Raw genomic sequence first — 22,925 nt, 5'->3', positions numbered from 1 at the left:
CTCTTTGGTCACCAGGGCCCAGGGCGGCTGGAGGGGGCCTCCATCGCTCTCCTGGGCTCCAGGCTTCCCACTAAGAGGACAGCTGGTCAGCTAGACTCCACCTGGAAAGATGTTTCTGTTGACATATCAGGTTCCTGCACTGCTATTGGTGGCTCGGCTGGAAGGGAGGGTCCTCAAGGAGGGAGATCGAGATGCCGCCCCCTATCACAGGATGGAAATTTCCACTCTTTAGGAAGCGTAAAGAAAAGAAGGAAGGGTCTCTCACTCTCACCCTTGCCGCCACATCCATTGGATTCCAACCCGAAGAAGGTAGAGGCGGGTGAGTGAAAAGTATTATATTTTTCTCTTAGGCCCGTGTCAGCGTGGACATTTAGAACTGGATCCTAACCTACGTGGGCTTGTGTGTGTCTGTGCGCGTCTGTGTGTGCTCGCCCGCGCGCACGCGTGGGGACAGGCGCACGTGGGGGCATATAGGTCTCGGAACTCCGTAGGGTCAGAATTTGTTGGTTATGCCTTAGAACTAGAGGCTAACTGGGTTATTTCAGTGACTAGAAATAAAGTAAACCAGGGCAGGCGGAGAGGGTAGCTTAAGGGGCTTTTTTGGGGGCTCTTTTTCCTACTGTGCCCGCGTGGCCGTTTCCAGAGACGGGGTGTGGGCTTGCCGACCGGAGGTCCACCGGCGCTGAGATTTTGCAGTGGGACCTCCTAGCTATAGTAGCAGCCTCTTAAAGAGGATTGCACCCTTCCCATGACCTGGCTCCTCGCCGTTGGGGATCGTGCCCACGAGGTGTTACCCGAGTCGCTGGAAGTGCGCCTCTGCCTCCCCCGCTCCCGGGAGGGGGGAACCCGGGTTGAGGGTTTAAAATAGACTCGCGGTCTCTTGATAGTTGATAGTTGAATTTCTGACGGCGAACATGCTCCCGCTGTTGTATTTCCGTACCGCGAGTAGATCAGCAGGCTCCCGGGGGTGCGGGGCTTTGGGTCGCGGACTCTAAGGAGTCCCAAGAGCTTGGAGCAGAGGGGGAATTTGTTTAGAGCCCAGGCTAGTTTCCCCCGTGGTGCGATCGGGACCTGCCGCCCCAGGCGCCGAAACCCCGCAGTAGGGTGGGGGACGCGGCCGGAACGGAAGACTTCGGAGGAGGGGGAAACCTACCGAAGAGTGATTGGGAGGGGACGGGTTGGTCTACAAGAAGCAACTTTTCCACACCGGAGGCAGTGAGCGCGGGAACGGACAGCCGGACCCGAGGCACAGGTGTCTCTTCGGGTTGAGGAGAGGATCGGGGCGGGATCGGGCTGGGTTCCTTGGTCGGATCCTCCCAGCGAGCTACCGGGAAAGGCGGAGAGAACAACTCTTCCTTACACACCGGAGCCTTTGAATGCTTCGGCACTGCTGACCCAGTTGGAGGAAGAGGGGCGAGCTGAACCTGAGACCCAAGCGAGGAGGGATTAGGGATGGATACCTGGGTAGTCGCCATAAGACTAGAGGGATTTCTGAGGCTCTGGGCTAGCGCCTGGATCGGAGTCCTCGGGAAAGCCGGAGTGAGGCAAACTGGCGCTTGCTTGATGTTTGGTTCTCATTACGTGTGTACGGTAAAAGGATAAATCAGGGGTTCTCGAGCTTTCTAACGCTGTGACCCTTCAGTATAATAGCTCCTCATGCCGTAGTGAACGCCCAGCTGAGAATTAGCCCATTGCTACTGCATAACTATAATTTTGCTACTGTCACGAATCATAATGTAACTACCTGATAAGCAAGTGGGATATTTGATAGGAATCGACTGTGAAAGTGTCCTTAGATCCTCCGAAGAGGTCCGGACCCCACAGGTTCCTCCTTGTCTCCTTAAAGAGACCAAACCGGGCGGGAAGAGGACAGAAAGGTGCTGTGTGTCATAGTAGAGGATGGAAGAAACGGAAAAACAGAATCACTTTCACACGACCATAAACCTTCCTGTGGTCTACCTTTTATTTACACGATGATCTAATTCCACTCATTCATTCCCCAGAGTGTAACACCGGCTTGCAGGAAATCTGTTAGGTTGTTTTGTTTTGATTTTTTTATGTATTTATTTATTTATTTTGGTAATCTGTCTCCCCTGACCCTTCACACAGGGCAGAGCAAATTCTTTGTGATCATAAACGTTTGTTGAATAGTGGATTAGTCTAGTGGAGGATAATTAAGCAAACCGTTATGTTCTGTAGCAGCATTTGGTTTTTCAGCGGGGTGGGCTTTGAGCAGGTCAGGTGGTGTCACAAGATTAGGCGATTCTGTTTGTTTGTTTGTTTTTTGAGACAGGGTTTCTTTTGTATAGCCCTGGCTATCCTAGAACTCAATTCTGTAGGTCTTGAACTCCTACCTCTACCACTAATGCGCCACCACTGCCCGACAAGATGAGGTGATTTTTAAAATATTTATTTATTTATTTATTTATTTATTTATTTATTTATTTATTTAATGTGAGTCTTCAGACACACCAGAAGACAGCATCAGATCCCATTACGGATGGTTGTGAGCCACCACGTGGTTGCTGGGAATTGAACTCAGGACCTCTGCAAGAGCAGTCAGTGCTCCTAACCACTGAGCCATCTCTCCAGCCCAATGAGGAGATTCTTAAGCTAAGTTTTGAAGCAGAAGCAGGAGTTGGCCAGGTGAGGAATAAGAGGAGGTGAGGAGGGAAATTGTAGCAAACACCCCAGGGTGAGCTGGAGGGAGTTTTCTGTCCTGATTTTAATTTTTTGTAGTTTTATCATTTACTTCAGTAGGCAGTGCACAAGTCACGAAATAAAAATATTGTTCAAACTGCGGTGACGTGGGGATTTGAGTGATACATGGCAGGACTGCCATCTTCCCATATCCATGGACGGTCATGGCAGGTATGGTCATGGCTTTTCAAACTATTTTTTGAAAACTAGCTTCCGGGGCTGGAGAGATGACTCAGCGCTTAAGAGGCTGTTCTTCCAGAGGTCCTGGGTTCAAATCCCAGCAACCACATCGTGGCTCACAACCATCTGTAATGAGATCTGGTGGCCTCTTTTAGTGTGTCTAAAGACAGCTACAGTGTACTTATATATAGTAAGTAAATAAATTTTAAAAAAGAAAGGAAATTAGCTTCCAACGTCAATTCTAAGGGCGCTTTTGTATGAGTTTTGCTTTTCACTGAGGGTTCGGGTATCATCTTGCGTTTCCACCACACCTGTACTCGTAAGCTCTTGGATCAGAAGGTCAGTAGGAGGGAGTTCAGAGCTATCGAGGCATGCAGATACCCCAACATGTTTCTTTTACTGGATTAGACGTCACACTTTTGGAGTAAGTCTTCGAGCAGGGTTTCTTCCTGTGTGATTCAGGATAGCACGCATGCCTCGTGGCTCATGAGGAGCGAGCAGCTTCTTCCTTGTGGAATGTTTAGGCTGATGTCTGGTGTACCCTAAACATGCGGCGTGAGGTAGCTATTACTAACGATGCTGCTGCTTTATCTACCTGGGACGTTATCTGAGATGTTTAAATGCTAACAAGTGTCACTGTTTGGTGGATTCATGTGCGTGTATTGGTAAGTAGATGGGTGTGCATGATGTGTGGAGGCCAGCCGTCCATGTTGGATACGTGGGTGGGTGTGCATGATGTATAGAGGCCCGCCGTCCATGTTGGATGCCTTTCTCTATTGTGAGTCACTTTAGTCCCTGAGATACTATCTCAGTGAAGCCAGATCTCACTGACTGCCCTGGAGATCTGGGCATCTGCCTCCAGTGATAGAGCTAGGGACGTGTTTTGTAGGCCCAGCTTTTACACAGGTGCTAGGAATCTGACCTCAGGCTCATTCCTCTCTGGAGCCAGCCCATCAAGAGTGGGGGACAGAGGGAGAGGGAGAGGAGGAGAGGGAGAGGGAGAGGGAGAGGGAGAGGGAGAGGGAGAGGAGAGAGAGAGAGAGAGAGAGAGAGAGAGAGAGAGATTGTTGTGTGTGTGTGTGTGCTTGTTTTGTTTGTTTGTTTGTTTCTAGACATCCAGATGGGGTTTCCCTGTATAGCCCTGCCTGGCTGTCCTGGAATTCACTCTGTACACCATGCCCGCTCTGCCTCCAGAGTGTAGGGATTAGAGGTGTGCACCATCCCTACCCTGGATGTATTTGCTTTTGATAATGTGTTTATTTTTTATTTTTATTTATCTATTTTTTTTTTTTACTGTGCTTTCTGACTTTTCCCCGGAGAAATGTGAAAAATGTCTATTTCTCTCAGATAAGCACCAGTGACAGAGCTAACGGAGGATTTCATCCCAGTGTAGCCGAGGGAACCAGTGAGATCCCTGAGATGAGTCACTAAGGAGAGGGTCCTTACAGGAATCTGGATGGAGGAGAGATAGCTACGTACCACAAAGCCCACCCCAGTGTCAGCGAGGGCTCTCGAAAGGTGTGTGGCTGGAGCTCCCTGCTCAACTCGTAGACAGTTCTACTGAAGAGTCTCCCTCAGCTTCGTGTGAGCTGGGGCAGAAGTTTTGTAAATCTTTTAGCTTTCTGAGCTTCCATGGCCTTCTTAAAGTTCTGTTAGTTTCTGAAATCTCGTGAGACTTCTTCCCTCCTGGGGAGAACATTCCAATTCTGAGGGAAAAGTTGTACACACACACACACACACACACACACACCACAACCAACAATAAAAAAATCCAACAAAACCAAAAACAAACAAACAAACAAACAAACAAAAACTACCACAACTAAAATGAAGGAAATTATAGAGGAAGGAAAGAAGGACCAAGTGAGTCGCACGTGGGACAGTCTGGCTTCGGGATTCTGCCATTTAGCAAATGACACAAAGGCGGTGTGAACTGCGTGCTGGCCTCCCACCATCTTGATCAATCACGCATCTGTGATTCAAACAGAAGTTGTCTGCAGCTCCTCGGTGTTCTCTAATTTTTGCATCTTGTTGACTAGTGCAGTGCATTGCTGTATACATTCCAGACACTTGGTGCATGTTTGTTGAACAAAGGAAAGAAAAATGGGCTTCTTCTTCTTCTTCCTCCTCCTCTTCCTCCTCCTCTTCCTCCTCCTCCACTGCCAGTATTTGTTCTTCAAACAATCACTCTATGTTTGACTCTTGCTGACAGCCACTGTGAGCATTTATAAGCCACAGTCAACATAGAGTTGGTCACTGCATCTGGCTGGGGAGTTCGAGCCCAAGGCTGTTGGCGGGCTGAGCTTTAGGAGCTCACGGCTGGGCTGTGTCAAGTGGGTGTTCCGGGTTCATTCTCTGACTCTTCCGTTTTGTACTAGACTGACCTTGGGCAAGTTGGCTTGACCTTCACTGTTTATCCACAAAACCTGAGAACATTCTGGTTCCCGGGCCCTGGGGGAAGCAAAGGATTTCACATTTGTAAAGCACTCGGCGTCCTGCAGGGGGCTTTGTAACCCTTGGGCTGTTGAAGGTGAGAGAGATCAGGCTTGCCCTTCCCATGTGACTGAAGGGTACACCTTATAGATTACAGGGATGCTGTACTGAGTCTGGTAAACACTGGGTGGAATGTTCGCATCCTGCTCCCTACAGTCAGCCTTGGGCTGTGACTCCTTCATGCTGAGCCATTGAGAGCCTTGGCTCTGTCTTACCTCCCTCCTAAACCTTACACCCGCCCGGTGCGCCTGCTGTTTGTCCTGTCCTTTCTACCCTGCGTCATTCGCTCCTTTTACGCACCCTGCTCCTCGGGACAAGGACTTTGCTCTTTGTTTTGGCATAATTTTATAACACTGGGCACACTCCGGGTGCTATAAAATGTTGAAGAAGAAAAGATAAAAAACCGGTAACTCACCTGGGAGGCAGCTGGAGTTGCAGCAGCACCAGGGGCGTCCACGAGGCCAGCATGAGCCTCTTCCCGTGGAGCAGGAGGACCAAAGTCACTGGCCGGGGATAACGCATACACAGGTTCGCCAGATGCTTTTGCTATGACTGGGTGCTTCAGAGAGAGGGGCCAGCAGGGGTGGAAGAGGGGGCAGTGAACTTGACAGGGACGTGTGGGAGAGCCCTGCAAAGGGGACCCGGTGAGGACAGAGGCTGGAAACCCCTACTCTAGGTGGTATACACCACAGGCTTGGGTCTCATGTGTCCACAAAGCGGGGACCTGTTGCACCCATGCAGGGCTTGCCTAAAAGCTGTGTGACTGACCTGACCTTTGCCATTTAGGTAATGTCACCTAAGGGTTAGAGTTTCCAGCCGGGCTTTCTGGATGCTGCAAAAGCATCCAGTTGGCACAGAATTAGCCAGATAGAACTGCTTTGTACTGGTCCGGGGAGGCATTGACTTTGCTCTGGCTTTCCAAGGAGTAATGTTATAACAGCACACTTTAGGAACACATCAGGTGCTTCATCGTCTCTCGAGTTGTTTTACTGTCATCCAATCATCCTTTCTACCGAGGGGAGTCCATACTCCTGTGAGTTCTCCACAGTGATAGACTTATTAAAGCAAAGGAGACAGAGAGGGCTAGGTATCCTCCTCACAGGTCCCTCAGAACCATTCTTCCCTCCTGTCTCATTCCCTCTCCCTCCCATCTGATGCTGGGGATTGAAGAGAGGGCCTCATGAATGCTAGGCTCAACGCAGAATGTATTGCCAGCTCCCGGTTCTCTCTAGTAGCGTCTGACACGTTTTAACACGGCATCAAAACCAAACTTGATATTGTTTGGGTGGGTGTGGTCTCTAATTTTATCACGCACATATATGTGTGTGACTGTAACCAGTCAAGATTCAGAACTTGCATGGGTGTGGCCTATGCTGACCCTTTATTATGAAGTCCATCTCTTTGTTCCTGCCCCTGGGAACTAGGACTCTCTGTGACTTACTGATGCCCCTTTTGAGGATCTCACCTGAGCAGAATCATCCCGTATGTTCCTTTTGAGACGGATTTATTCCACTCTCTATACCGTTCTTACGATCCACTCAAATTGCCAGAGAAACCAATAGTTTTGTGTTTTCTCATTGCTAACCAATACCCAGGTACTTCATTTAGTGCCACATTAAAAAAAAAAAATCTGTGAACGTTCTTGTTTAGCACCCCAGTGGAAGCTGCTGGGATTTAAGGGAGAGAAGTCCTTTCAAATAGTGCCCAGATGAGTTGGGGTCCCTCTCACCTTCAGCCAGTGCCCACCGGACAGCTGTACACCCCCCAGTGAGAAGGGGAAGATGAAGGTGTACAGTACTGTCCAAGAGAGTGGATTTTAGCACCCCACATGTAGACTCCAAACTGTTGACAAGTCACAGCACTGTGTGGGGTTCTTTCCCAAATTTGCATCCATGCTGCCCTTCCATAAGCAAAGGACGCAGTCCTGATGGTTTCTGTCCCCAGATAAAGATTCCTTAGCTTACACTTTGTAAGAAGAGGACAGGTGGGTCCAGTCGAAACATGGTTGAAACATGGCTGACTGACTGCCACTGCCTCTGGCAAATCTGCCTTTTCTTATCCCCTTTCAAATGTCTTATTTTTATGTTTTATTTAAAGTAAACATTAGGAACTGATCATTTGCACTGCTTTTCTGGATCATAACTCCTGAGGCGTGTGTGTATGTGTGGGTGTGTGCTGCGTTTCTGTGCTGTGTGTATGTCCTGCATATGTGTGTGTGTGTGTCTGTATCTATGTATGTGTCTGTGTAGGTGTGTCTGTGTATGTGTACATCCGTGTGTGTCTATAAAATATCTGTGTATCTCTATGTCTACATGTTATATCTGTGTGTGTCTATCTATTTATTTGTCTGTGTACATCCATGTGTGTCTATGTCTGTGTGTGTGTGTGTGTGTGTGGTTGTATGTGTGTGTGTGTGTGGTTGTATGTGTGTGTGTGTGTATGTCCATGTGTGTCTGTCTGTGTGTGTGTATAAAATATCTGTGTATCTCTATGTCTACATGTTATATCTGTGTGTGTGTCTATCTATTTATGTGTCTGTGTATGTGTACATCCATGTGTGTCTATGTCTCTCTCTGTGTGTGTGTGTGTGTGTGTGGTTGTGTGTGTGTGGTTGTGTGTGTGTGGTTGTGTGTGTACGTGTGTATGTGTGTTCAGGAGACCCTCAACCTGCAGCAGGGTACTTACCTCAGTCCCACAGTCTTCTGCAGGGAGCACCTGAGGTAAGACAGACACTGAGTATTGGTTTCCTGTATCTTGTGCTTGGCCCTTTGCTAACTGGGCTAATGAGGGGCCAGGCACTCAGGAGATTCGATACAAAATGCAAACACACCCATCATTCTTCCTAACGTCGCAGGCTTCAGTTCTGTTTGTTTGGTTTTTAGTTTTTTTGCTTTTTTTTTTTTTTTTGTAAACATGATGGGAAGGGTGTTTGGTTTTTTCTTTAAAGAGAAGAAAAAGAGTTTTCTGAGGTAAACGTGAAATTTCTCAGCATGGACAAAGGCCAAGTGTAGGCAGTGTAGTTGCTCTCAAAGTATTTTATGGTACTATCTTGATATTGCCGCTTTGAAGAAGAAAACAAAATATGATGTTTTTTTTCGTGATTCTTCACGACAAAATCCCTTCAAAGTTTAAACTTCCCAAGCCTGGGAATTAAAGTCAACCTTAGCCAAGCACTCGTTGTTTTGGTGACAGTGGGGCCAGTCATCTGCTTCCAGGTCTCCTGCCAGGACCCCAGCCTTTCTCCCTGAAGTCAAAGTGCTCTCCCCACTGAAACCCGCTCCACTGCCCAAGCTCTCACTCTAAGCTCCCCAGTTCTGAGCCACACACCTGAGAGACAGAGACCCTGCTGTGTGCACCGTGACTGTTACCGTTTGGATCTTAATGCCCACCCTCCACCCTGGGAAGACCCAGGTGCCAACAGCTCTGTTGAAACCCGTTGGGACCATTTCCTGTTGGTAGAACATTTAGGAGGTGGGCCTGGCTAGAGCAAGTAGGATCAGTGTGAGCGCTCAGAGGAGACAGGGAAAAGAGATCGTTATTTAAAACTCCTAGAACTGTGAGGCAGAATGAATCTTCCCTTTGTTTAAGGCTTCTTGTCTCGGGCAGATTTGGACAGACGTTAGCTAACAATACAGTGTCCAGCACAAAGTAGGTACCTGAAGACGCTTCCATGGTGAGGTCTGCTTCACTACCCTCATCGTCCTGGGTTTGGGTTATGTCACTCAAGCCTTTCTGAGCACCAGCTGCCTAGCTCATAAGTTAGGGTAATAATAACCCCGCCTACAAACCTCGGTGGTTCACTGCATTGCACAGGTAATATTCCAAAAGGCGTCCAACAGGAACTCACCCTTAAAAACCACACTTCAGTGAAGTATTCAGACGTAAAGTTAGGCAGAGAAGTCCCAGGCTTGCAACAGAAAACTGTAAAACGCTGATGACGAGAATCGGAGGCGACCGATAGGTGTGAACATCAAATCATGGATTAATGGGTGGGAAGCTTCATGTCACCCGAACATTCATAGTTCCAAAGTAACAGTCGAGACTGGCCCTCTCAAAGTCCCCCTTACTTACAATTGAAAGCAAAAATAAAAAAACTGAAACCTATGAACCAAACGGAAAAACGACCGTGAAGTTCGTATGGTACCACAGAAGAGTCAAGATAGCCAAAGTGACCTTCAGAAAGAACAAAATTAGAGATGATTTTGAAACGTCTTGATTTTGAAACGTTTTACGAAGCTTATGTAGTTAAGACTACCTGATGTTGGCCGTGCAGATTGCCGCATAGATCAGCAGACTAGAACAGAGATCCCAGAGTTAAATCCTGCAGTGTGGCCCATTGATGTTCGACAATGATTGATATGCCAGAAAAAAAGACTGTCTCTTCAATAGATTGTGTTGGGGAAAATTGGTAGCTAGACAGCAAACAATAAAATTGTAATAGTGTGTGCACACGTGCACACGCGCAAAGACACACACACACACACACACACACACATACACACACAGGATACCGTCAAAATGGCTTAAAAACCTGAACACATGGTATGAACTATAACCTTGGAAGATAACATAGGTCGAAGGGTCTTTGACATTGGCCTTGGCAATGAATGGCATCAGACGCACAAGTGAGACAATATTCACCTCAGAAGCCTAGTTGTTCAGCAAAAGAAATGGGAGAAAGGATACTGTAGAATGGGAGGAAATGTTTGCAAACTATTTATTTCTAAAAGAAGCAATCCAACTGTAAATGGGCCAAAGACCTGAAGACAGTTCTCTGAGGGAGGCACACAGGAGGCCAGCAGCGCCATGGAGACACAAAAGCAGGGTAAGGTCCTGCCTCTCGCCAGTCAGAACAGCAGATTCAGAAGGAGAACCCAGAAGATGGAAAGTCCTGTTGAGAATATGGAGTCATTGCTGCTGCTGCTGTGAACGTCATGAAAACAGGACAGGGGTTTCCCCCAAATTAAAAGCTGGTCTACCATGTTACTTAGCAGCCCCACTTTCTGGTATTTATTCCAAAGAATTGAAATCGTAATCTCAGACAGGTAGCTGCGCCCTCTTTTCATGGCAGCGACGGTCACTCTCACCAAATTACAGGATGACTTGTATTTAGCTGGACGGGTGGATGGTAGGAAAAAAATACATCGTAGTGTAGAAGTCCTTTTCAGGCTATGACAACATAGAGGAGAAAACATACCCAGTTGTTCACATCCTGCAGATTCCATTTGTCCAAAATAGCTCAAGACAAAGGCACCATAAAATACATTAGCAGGTTACTAGGGAATATGGGGAACGGAAATGTGGGAGCCCCCGATCAACGGAGAGAAAGTATGAGCTCTGCAAGCCTAAAGCTCCACTCTACAGCCCGGCACCTGCAGAACTCTTTAAGAAGAATTAAAATACTGTCAACACTTGCTTGATATCGCTGAACATTCAGACGGTTCTTTCAAACACTGTCCAGGTATCCCTGGCATTCATTCTTCTATACCCCACACCTAGCCCGACCCTTAGTTTGAGTCAGAATTCAAGCAGGGCCCAGCTGGTGGTTAATGCTCCTCCCAAGTCTCTCCCAGTGCCTAAGCTCGTTCACCTCTCACCCTGTCCCTAGCAGTTCATTCGATGGCGGAACTTAGTGATATTAGCATTACCCATATTTCAAAGAAAAGCTAGAAGTTTCCTTTCTTTTGCGTGGTGCCTGGAGGGCCATTCAGCCTATAATTCTAAGTTTCCCCAATATCATCCCACATTAAGCTTGCAATTGTCCCGAGACTTCCTCCTTCGGGATGTGGATGACCAGGAATGCACTCTGAATCGGGTTTCAAAATGTGTCCTGCTCTGTTCACCAGAGGTGTTTGTTCAACTCTCCCCAAAGATTGCAAAACACAGCGCGTAAACCCAAGGCGTTGTTTTGACTTAAGACTGTGCCACGCGGCCGTGTTATAAAAGCACTTAGGTTACTGATGTGTACTGAAACACTTATTCTGAAAACATAGACTTATGATAATAGCACAAGAGGCAATGGCTCATTGGGTGGAGTAGAATTGGTCACGGTTGACTGTACATGGTGGAGCCTACACAAAACTCTATTATTTTATACTTTTACCCAAATTTGAAAATGTCTATGAACTAAAAAGTAAAGCCCAGTCATACCACACTATCTGAACTAATGAGGCATTTGTGGAGTCTATTTTTTCTTTTTGTCAAATATCTTTTTTTAATCACATGTCTAAGGAGCAACGGACTGGCTTTTCTCACACTGCAAGCCTGTTCTGTGTTAAAGCAAGTCGGATTTCAACTTCGAGGTCAGCGTGTAAGTATACCGAGACCGGGAAGTGACTTGGGGTGCGTGAGACCGTGACTTACACACAGCTGGTCCTAGTTTTGGCGGCAGCTTGATCTGAAGTGGGGATGCCTTTGGTTGAACGTTTTGGAGATGTTACAGTTGCCCAGGGGTAAGACCTCAGGCTGCGTCTCGGTTGGCAAAGAGGGAGCAGCCGCATTGCAGAAGGGTGGGCCATGTGTCCTGGGATGCCGCTTTTCACATTCCAAGCGAAAGATCTGCCTTGAGAGGCAAAGGAATAAAAATCTACTTAAATTCGGGCCTAGTAGGTTAGTTGAAAGTTCCTAGACGTTCCTTCATATTAAGCAGCCAACTTAGTCACGCTCTTGAGCTCATGCCTGGAGAGCAAGCAAGAGCTAACAACTTTAATCTATAGAGCAGCATAGCGCGAGGGATGTGGACCGACGGGAGAGCGCTTGTCTAGCACATCAAAGGCCCCAGGCCCAACCTTACCACTGAAGGCAGAAAGACAATGGATAGCAAGGCCACACCCCAAGAGTGTCCCCGAATGTGGGTGAGAACTACCAATTGTTGGAGCTCTGGGTGAAACAGACCAGCAAGAGCTGGAAAAGTGAACAGTTTGTATTTATCACTGCCATATTAAAGTATGTAAAAACAGAAAAAGACTCATCCTATGATTCTAGTCTTGCAGGACTTTGAGCCTCTAATTCTTCTACACTGTTACTTCCTTCAAAGATGCTCAAAAAGTGCTGGGCATGAAAACTAAAAGTATCTCTCCTGAGAGACAAAACCCCCCTCCACACACACACATACCCGACTTTTCATTCTCATCTTTGTGACGTCTCTTGTAAATCATCAGAAAAGCAATACGTTCATGAAAATACACATTTTTTTTAACAGTCCCCTTATTCTTCACCAAAATAGGATGGGGGAAAACAAAAAAGCAAAAAACCCCAAAACTACAACAGTAACATGTCCACGCAGAAGTGAAGAGGTTAGACTCCACTGCCCCTAGGACTTGATGGGCTCATAAAAAAAATGGGGCTGAACCACCTCGCCTGACAGTAATGTAAAAAGAAAAAAATATTTTCCCATCACAAATTGGAAGAAATGTACTGTACCTGTTCTTAGAAACGTAATGGAGTTTTTGTTTTTAAAAATCTCTTTTAAGTTTTACCTTTAACAAATAAGAGAAAAGAGTAGGCAAAAAAAAGACATTCCGTTTATGCACACTGTTCTGTTTTCCCTGAGTCACTAACCCAGACCAGGGGACTGCCCTGGTTGTGTGCCCTTCTCACCGCTTGCTCTCTAGATGCACTTAACACTAAGATTCCGCTTGTTTAAGTAATGGAAACGATGGCTACAGTAAAGATTTCAAAATCATACAGTCTGACAGTAAATCATTGCAATGCCACACATTTCCGTTCTGACGGGCAGCTAGCTCGCAGGTATAAACTAAAACGTGCTCTCCTGTTTCTTTAAAAGTACTCCCCTTCTCTTAGAAACACGCAGGTTTGAGCTGCTGAAGTTGCTATGGTAAGTTCATACATTTTGTTAAATACCAGGCTAGAGTAAACAGACATGACCGGGGCCAAAGCTGAGTCGCAGACAGTCAGCATGCGGTACAAACATCCCTTACAAAGATCTTTTTTCAACCTAGAAAAGGTTAGCTGTTCGAGGTTAATCAGGCCAACGGCTGGGTGTTTTGAGGGCTCATTGGGGAAGCTATTTGTCCCGATGTCTGTTAACATCTTAAGTCAAAATGCAGGGAGTGATTCGTGAAACGCTGGCCCCAAAGCCCGGGAGATTAGACACACCCTCTGGATTTTAGCCAAGGATGTGGAATGAAGTGTTTGAATTGGAATTCAGTGATTTTTTATGTATAGTCAGTGATTGGAGTCAAAAGTAATCCACTCCCTAGGAATGGGTGGATTCCCTTAAAAACGTTCAATTCGATGCCTGCCACTTTACGTGGATCATGTGGAGTTAGACTACGTGGTCAGCAGTAACTGAGATGTATTTAGTATTTACTCCACTCAGTGCGTTCTAAGGTTTTATATAAATTGTTTGATTACTGCACACACGCGCACACACACACACACACACACACACACACACACACACACACACACACACACAGGGTGGAGAGAGAGAAGGGAATATTCCCTATAGTCACTTAGAACCCTTTACAAAGTCATGTTTTGTTCCCAAGTCCACTTAATTCACGCATGACACCTCTGTATTTCATACACAATTATTTCTCCAGCAACATTCTCATGTAAAGCACGTCTTTGTACCGCCTGCCCTAGGCATTGAAGGATCTCATGCTGGGCCCCTCTCACTGGGCCGGCAGCAGTAGTGGGTGGCATGGAGACTGATGGCTTGGCATCCTCAGAACTCAGAATGCAGGAGACGTGCACTTCGGCCTTAGGAAAATGTGTCTTCGTTCGAGTCTCGAGGTTTTGTCAGACTCACCAGAAAGAGTCTTGACACACAGCAAGACCAAACACTCCCCATGCCCAAGTCTGCCAGGACAAGTGTGCGTTTAAACACTGCTGAAGGCAGGTTCATGGATATTGGCACCGTGGCTCTGTTCTGTTTCACATGTTGGTTAATATTAAACAAACACACATTGCAGGCCATGTCTTATTACAAGGTTGTTTTCCGAGGTTCCGTGGGTCAGGGCCAAAACCTGTCCTTTTCCGACGGTGCCAATCAATATCCCACGGGGTGACATCGCAGCAGCCTTCCAAAGTGAGAAGTGCCAACGGACTTAATCCTACAAGCGAGTTTACGAACATCACGTGACTCATATAGGCAAACAATAAAATACATTAGTTAGTTGTTACCTTGTTTAGTTCTCAAAGTAAACTGGCATCCACTTTGCTAGATCTGGTTATAAGGAGAAAATGGGGGTTCCATATATTTACAGGGGTTTTGTTTACTTCAGAAATCCTTTTGTTGTTGTTGTTTGGGTCTTTTTGTTTAATTAGTGTTTTTTTTGTTTGGTTTTTTTTTTGCTTTTTTGATGCACTGTTGCTATGTAGCCCAGGCTGGCCTCAAACTTACGATCTTTCTGCTTTGGTCTACCAGGTGTTGGGATTACAAGTGTATGCCACCATGCCCAGACGATCAATCCCTATTAAGCACAAGTATGGGGGCCATGAATGATGCTGGCATTTATAAATATACCATCTTCTTGGTGTGCCAGATGCCTGTCAGAACACTGTATAGACATTAGATCGGTTAATCCTTGTAACGGAAGTGTGAGGCAGGCATTATTGTTCCCTTTGTAAGTGAGGGAAGGGAAGACGGGAGGCGAAGAGAAATGGCAAACAGCTTGCCCCAAGTCAGAGCGCCAGTGAGCAATAGAGACTGTTGTCAGGAAGTCTAGGCAGGAGTCTCTGGGAAAATGCAGTGCGATCTGTGCTCTTGCAGAAGGGAGGCAGACACATAAGCATCTGTGCAGCTCAGCATGCAAGTCTGTCCTCAAGTAGGCACAAGGTAGAAACACAAAGGAACAAGACCTTAGGCTCCTGGGGCTCCCGTCAGAATGGTTGAAAGTGGATGCCAGAGTCACTGCGCTCGTGTCTTTAGCCAATCTGTATTTGGTGAGGCTTTGGGACTACAGGGAGACAACTGCGCATGCGTTATAGGGAGACAACTGCGCATGCGTTCCATACCTGAGTCGAAGGAGAAGCTCAGCTTCTGTGGACAGGAAGTCCTACAGTGTCTAAGGGACAAATGCAGAAACAGCCTTCTGTGTAACATAACGCAAAGTTTCATACATGGACACATACCCACTATGTTAATATCATGTACATCAGCTCAACTCTAAAGCTCCCCGAGAATTTCAAGGCTTGTGACCCCTCATAGGAAAACACAGCCGCTCACTGGGCAGCAGGAAGAAAGCCAACCAGGGCCGTGGAGATGAGAGGCGCTGCTCTATACAGCAGGTGCCTAATCATTGCTTGCTGATGGAATGGGGGTGGTGGATTGACAGGGAGCAGGGAAGAAAATAGCACTAAACACCACGCATCTTTTCTTTTTGGCGAAAATTTTAATGAGGAGAGCTAAATCTGAATATTTGAAATCGAAATACGCCAACAGAGACTTGGGTCTTGAACATGTTCCTAGCGAACAAACGTTTTGGCGACTCTGATTCCTATGTAAGTATGGTCACCACTTACTCTGTGTTAAGACGTTGGTAGTTTTGGTGGCAGAGGAGGTTATTAGCAGGAAGGCATTTGATCAGGTCGAGCTGTAATTATGCATATGCCTTATTTTAGAGTTGTGAATTTCAGGTTTTTAGCTCTTCACATGCATGTGGAACGTAGCTTGTGCTCAATGGTTCTGTCTGTTGCCCTAGGATATCTGCACGTCTCTTAAAAACTATTTCTTTCGGATTTTGAGATTATAACACAGTCACACCATCTCTCCCTTCCCTCCCCTTCCTCCAACCTCCAAGCCCTCATATATATATATATATATATATATATATTCTCCTTGCACTCTTTCCAATCCACGGCCTTTTTTCATTAACAGTTGTTACAGAGATTCCTAAGTGTATGTGTACAACCTATTCTGTCTGTCTGTTGTTTTCAGGGGTGACCATTTGGCATTGGATAGCTAACTGATATACTTTTCCTGAGGAAAGCTGCCATTCTTCGTCTCAGCATCCTTACAACCATCGCCTATTGGATGTCTGTGTGGGACTGAGGCATCATGGGCTTTTCCCATCCACATTAGCTTGTCCATGTCTGACTCATGTTTATAAGCAGTCAGGTTGGTGAGACTCCATGGGAGTTTGGTGACTATCAAGGGGTTATTTCTAGTCCGTGGAAAGGGAACTCATAAATAATGTGTAAAGGCAGGTTTGGATGGGCGGCTCGAATCAATGCTTTTAGCGAAAACGTTTATTCATCCAACATTTATTTATACAGCACCAACTATCATTATTCAATGCAAACACGGTGAGCTGTTTATAGCTAGTTTAAATTGGTTGTCTAGACAGACTGACACCCTTCCCCAAACCTAAATATACCATCTGTCTGAATGACTCCCTTCGGCTCCTATGCCACGGAATAATAAGTCAAGACATTGGCTTAAAGGAATATTAGTATTGTTAATTCTATATTCACCCTCAAGACTTCTCATTCTTTATATATAACCACTTTATTATTATTATTAATTATTATTATACAGTTTCTCTGTGTAACCCTAGCTCTCCTGGAACTCATCCTGTAGACCAGGCTGGCCTTGAACTCAGATACTTTCCTCTTGCCTCTACATCCCAAGTGCTATGATTAAAGGTGTAAGCCACCACTGCTGAGCCAGAGTTATAATTCTTAACTAAAGTAGCCCAGCTACGAAAAGCTGAGTTATGTTGACAGCCTGGGCATTGCCCAGCTCCTTGAGGAGAGCAGACTGTCGGTGAGTGGGCAATGAGTGCAGTGTGGCTCTCAGGAACTCAGCAGGAGCTCTTGGAACCCAGCAAAGCAAGTGATCTCTGTGTCAGAAACCCGAATTCTCTCCATTGAAGAGACTCACTTCAATCAACCGTCCCTGGTTCACAGATAATGTATGCAGAAACATCAAGAGCCCTCCCCTCCCCCCACAGTCTACTACCCCCACCCCACCCCACCTTCACCCTACCCCCACCCCGTTCAGATTCCTTTGAACGAGTCTGCTAAGCATGCATGTGTTAGTTTTCTGTTGCTAAGTGTAAATACCTGAGGAAAATCAGCTAAAAGGACAGAAGATCCTTCTGACTCATGGTTTGAGACACCTCAGTCAGTGGTCACTTGACTCTGTGGCTTCTGGACAGAGTGAGGCAGAGCATCACGCAGAGGAACTCGTGGTAGAGTGAAGGGGTTCACCTCATGCTTTGAGTCAGAGAGAAGAGGAGGCCTTAGGCAAGATACGTCCTTCACAGGCGCGTCCGTGTGACCCGCTTCCTTCACTTAGGATCAACTTCAACAGCTTCTACTGAAGGGCGCATTAAAGGCATGTGCCTTGAATCCCAGCACTTGGGAGGAAAAGGCAGGCAGATCTCTGAGAGTTCAAGGCCAGCCTGATCTACAGAGTTCTAGAATAGCCAAGGCTACTAAGCAAAACCAATAATAGTTTCTACTGCCTTCTAATAATCCATTCACTTATGATTTGCTCTAGGAAAGGGTTAATCCATTAATTAGGTTAGAACCTCATGAAAACCCCACCTCTGGTCAGTGCACACTAGGGGCCCAGCCACAACATAGGAGCTGCATGGCAGCCTAGCAGCAAAGAGTCCTTAGTTCATCATTCTGGATGGGATGCTTAGAGGCCAGCGTCCACACGGGTCTGGCCAACAGGGACACAGATTCTTCTATAGCCCAGATCTAGACTGTCACTAAGTATGACAGAAATTCCCTTCTCAAGTCCTGCCAGGAGTGCCTAGTCTATTCACTCACTAACAGCCTGTTGGGCCACAGTTTGAGGATCTGCTGAGAGCTCAGATTCCAACCGACCAATACCAGATTTACAAAGCCCGGTGGGTAGCTAATAACACTACAAAACTGAAGGTTCGTTAGAAAACCTGTTTTTATAAAGGGAACACATCTGCGGATGGGAAAGAAAGCAACAGGAACTAGTGACCTGGGACCCAGAGCAATGTGGGTTTGTCGTTGTTGTTTAAAGTGCCAGTTGGTATTAACTTGAAAGGCAACTACGGCAACTCTATCGGTATCAGTATGAAGACCAGAAACGGGCAGGGTGATTAGTTGTGTTGGACACAATGCTGTCCCTGTACAGCTTTGAGCCATGTTATTTTATCTAGTAGGTATTTTTATGTATATAATCTATGTATGTGATTAAGTATATAATCTACTTGTATAATCTGTTTAAATGCGGGTGCGTGCTGACAAACAGGTAGACAGACAGACACACACACACACACACACACATGTACGTCAGAGGGTGAGTTTGTTCTTCACCTTTCACCTCGCTTAAGGCCATTTCTTTGTTGCTGCATCTGATGATTCTCCTGCCTCCACACCCTATCTTGTCAGAAGAACATCAGGAGGTACACGGTACATCACACCCTGCCCTTCGTTCTGAGGTGTGAAGCCGGGTCCTCACCCTTGCATGGCAAGCCCGTTACCCACGAACCATCCATCCCCACAGCCCTCTAGGAGGAAATTTAAAGGCTAAACTTGCTATTTCGGGCAAAGCTTTTAAGAAGTCTGCTTGAATATTTAGGATTTCCACCGGTTGTCTGAGTTTTCCCATCCCTTAAGTTTTAAAGGCCTTGTGCTTCTATTCACCATATCCACTTGAGAAGAATGGGTTTTCGACACTTTTTTTCCCCTGCGTGATTTCGATGCGAGTTTGAGAAATGGGTCGGATCAGGAAGGTCTGCTTCCCAGGGGAAAACAAAAATATCATGGCCGTAGACTATCTTCTGACAAGTGCTTCTGTCAGCTGAGGCTAAATACAGTTTCCTACTTCGGTCGGTGGCAGAGTCAATACATTTGTCAACCTTTACCAAAGTTGTTTGCTGATGTTGCAACGTATCTGTTGGTCACTCAAACATTTCTAAAATAGCCCATTGTATAACCGTGGAGGTGGCATAGGCTGGGTTGAAGAGAGGCGAGTGCCACCAAGGTAACAGTTCCCTGAGAAGTTTCCAGTCAGTTTGGAACCATTCCCTTGGAGCGTTCAGAACGGAAAATCAGCCCCCTCCTACCCTGAGACCTAGGCTCAGAAGCCCTGTGGGGGGTCTCATATTTGTGAGGGTCATAAATTTTGACTTTTGAAGATTTCGTTGGATGAAGCTAAACATACAGTAACTTACAGTGTGTGTGTGTGTGTGTGTGTGTGTGTGCACGTGCGTGCGTGCTAAGACATTTTAAAAAAAAAAAAAGATGTAAAAGCATTCATTGCAGAATTCCACTGGGCAGAAACATCAGGAATCTGAAGGAACCAGCAGGAGAGCTCTAACAAAGTTGTGGAACTTACAGGTATCTCTCTGTGTGTGTGTGTGTGGGGGGGGGGGGGTTGTTACAATGAAAAAGATGTCCTGAAATTCTAAATCTTAAAATAGAGGCATCTGCAATGCACTACATTTTTAAAATCCTCTTTCAGATTTTGTTATTTTAAATATATTTCTTGTTTCAAAAAATACCTCTACTAGGCCGACATGCCATGGGCACATGGCACCTTCTAAAGGGGACCTGGGACAGAGCAGGAAGAGTGGTGGTTGCGTAGTGTGGGTGAAGAAGCTCTGAGTTCCAGCCGAGACTAAATGGAGTGTGACGGTGCACTCTTGGAATGCAGTGGGTGCAGAAAGATCAGGAGTTCTAGGTCAACCTCACCTGTACAGGAAGCTGGAAACTAGCCTAGGATAAGCAAAGAGAGGAAAGAGAGAAAGAAAGAAAGAAAGAAAGAAAGAAAGAAAGAAAGAAAGAAAGAAAGAAAAAAGGAAGAAAGGAAGGAAGGAGAGAGAGAGGAAGGAAGGAAGGAAGGAAAGAAAGGAAGAAAGGAAGAGAGAGAGAAAGGAAGGAAGGAAAGAAAGAGGGAAGGAAGGAAAGAAAGAAAGAAAGAAAGAAGTAAGTGAGGAAGGGAGGGAGGGAGAGAGGGAGGACGGACAGGCATGCGGGCAGGCAGTCAGACAGATGGAAAAATAGCCATACTTTTCTGCTTACAATTAAGGTGATGTATGTAGCTCTTGAAAGTAATCGATTTTGTATTTTGTTACTTGGTTTTATTATTCTTGTGTAAGCTTAGGCAAAGACTACAGAAGCATGGGAAGGTACCTGTTGGGCGGTGGTGGCCCACAGCCTTAATCCCACGAGTTTGGGGCCAGCCTGGTCTATAGAGTGAGTTCAGGAACAGCCAGGGCTACACAGAGAAACCCTGTTTTAAACTGCATCCCCCAGAAGTGGCAGAATGTTGCTTGCTGCTGAATGCTGTGAACCGCCATGTGCTGGGACAGACTTGGTGTGTTGGCACAGTGGATAGTCATTTACCTGCACCATTACAAAAATACTTGGAATAACAAAAGTGCTGTGAGAGCGTACCAGAGAGCCTGTCATCTACTGCATTAGATTTTGAGTTGATGACCTCAAGGGCTGGAAATGACAAATGGTGACTCTTTTTGAAGACTGGAACCTTGTGAATACAGCAGGGTCTAGAGAAGTTAAGTGAGACGTGGTGATACAAACCCATAATGCCAGCCCTTGAGAAGTAGGGACAAGAGGGTCACAAGTTCAAGGTTACCCTAGATGACATACAGAAACTCAATCTCTATAAACAAATGATTTAAATAAACACATAACACAGAGCCTAGGAAAGTTTAAACAAACAAACAAACAAACAAACAAAACCAAACAAACAGAAACAAGAAGGAAGGTTGGAAACCAAGAAGAGAAATTAAAGACAGAGCCAGAACAAGGAGTGTGTGGTTGCAAGTAAGAGAAAACGTGTGGATGTTGTGGAAGGATTAAAAACTAAACCACTTTGTTTCCTAGCCACCGCTGGGTCTGTGTGTCTTCCCTGACTTCGGCTATAGCTAAAAGTTATTTTGTCCCATGACTAAAGTCAGAAATTCAGCTATAGTCAAGATGGGAACAAGAGGTTACCTTCCTGTACCTTCCTCTACTGCCCTGTTCCGGTACAAAGTGCTGATGTGATTGGGCTGGGGTTGCCTGGGTCTTTGTTTTTGTTGTTGACTGATTTTAAGCTGCTCCTGTGACAGTCCTTTGAGGACATTGTTACAGCCTGCACCAATCTCTCTGAGGACACTGTTGCAGGTGAAATCGCCAATGGGATACTTTGTTCCTTTAAACACAGGCAAGACAAAGTTTGATCCAACACACTGACATGTTCTAAGTCTCTTGTAACTCCATAGTTTTGTGCTTTCAATTAATAACATTTTTGGGGACACGTATTCTAGGAGCTTCTCTCTGTGTGGATAACAGCCAAATAAATAAATAAACAAACAAATAAATGGAAGCTCTCTGCTATGTGAGGAGAAGATTTGATTTCAAGTTTCTGGTTTCTCATAATTCAATCATATAAAATTCATAGCATGTATCATGAGCTCAAAAAATGAATTTTTCTACTTGTCTCCCTTTCGGTCATCATTCTCAGACAGGCAGATTAAACCCCAAACCACCATGTCAGTCACCCTTGTCTCCATTTCCAACTCCATCCATCATCTCCCTGTGCTCTACCCTGACTGCTTTCTTGGGAAGGTTCAAGGTCCCTCATCACAAGGGTCTGAGTTCCCAAACTCTCTCCTTCTGTTTGGATTCCTTCATTTTGTTCTCCTGTCTGGGTCAGAGGATCTCCACTCTGGCCAGGAGGGATCTCGCGTTGTCAGAACGAATCCTTCTTCACTCAGGAGGCCTCTGCCCACTGGGATCTCAACCAGAGGCCCCAGATCTCCCTGAGAACTTCCTGGATGACCGCAGCCCCCAGCAGCTCCTCAGTTGGACAAGTCCCAGGGGACGCTGTGCAGTTAAGCTGGTATTAACTGTGACAGAGCCTGGGAAGCTAAGGATGTCTTCATGTGGGCATGCAGCAGCCTCAGTCCCAGCCAAGTGCTCATGGAGACCATGAGCGCCTGTCCCCATTGGTGGAATTATCTACTTATGGGTTCCCTTTAAAGGGGGTCCATTAAATTTTCACCTCAATACCCAGATTTGCCCTATTAGCCATATCTAAGACCCAGGTCACTTTTCTTTCTATCTATCTATCTATCTATCTATCTATCTATCTATCTATCTATCTATCTAGAAAAGGTCTCTCTATGCAGCCATGGCTGTTGTTTGTCCTAGAGTTCACTCTATGGACCAGGCTGGGCTTGAACTCAGAGATCTGCCTGTCTCTGCCTCCTAAGTACTGGGATAAAGGTGTGTGACATCATGCCTGTCCATTCTCACTTGTAACAGACGACGTTTGTGAGCCTTTACTATCGTCTACAATGACAATCCAACCGTCCTAGATCCTGAATATATTGTATTTACTACGTTTTTAAGAGTCAAAATGGCATACATCTGTCCCTGGATGTATGTGAAATTACACTATGACATCATTAATGGGAGGCATCATCAGAATGTCACATTATCAGCTGCAAGCCTGCTTTTCCTACAGAAGGGAAGTCTTCTGCCTTTTGTCCAGGACAGATCATACAATTTCTCCACTAAGTTGGCGGCATTTGAATGTGTGGAAATGTCTACCAACAGGCTAGTTTCCATGTGTGCCAATTTGA

At 46.0% G+C, this 22,925-nt stretch overlaps 1 protein-coding gene across 1 annotated transcript in view; it reads left to right on the top strand.

The window, feature by feature from the left end:
* Nucleotides 1–255: 255 nt before the first annotated feature.
* Nucleotides 256–22,925, top strand: part of Slc38a4 (solute carrier family 38 member 4) — a 59,521-nt gene continuing 36,851 nt past the window's right edge. The window contains exon 1 of the mRNA XM_032885629.1: nucleotides 256–319. The gene's annotated coding sequence lies outside the window, so the exon portion shown is untranslated. The remainder of the gene's footprint in view (nucleotides 320–22,925) is intronic.

This window comes from Rattus rattus, chromosome 1 (assembly GCF_011064425.1).
Source record: "Rattus rattus isolate New Zealand chromosome 1, Rrattus_CSIRO_v1, whole genome shotgun sequence".
Taxonomy (NCBI): domain Eukaryota; kingdom Metazoa; phylum Chordata; class Mammalia; order Rodentia; family Muridae; genus Rattus; species Rattus rattus.
The sequence above is the reverse complement of the archived record's forward strand: the minus strand, read 5'-3'. Positions and strand labels throughout refer to the sequence as shown.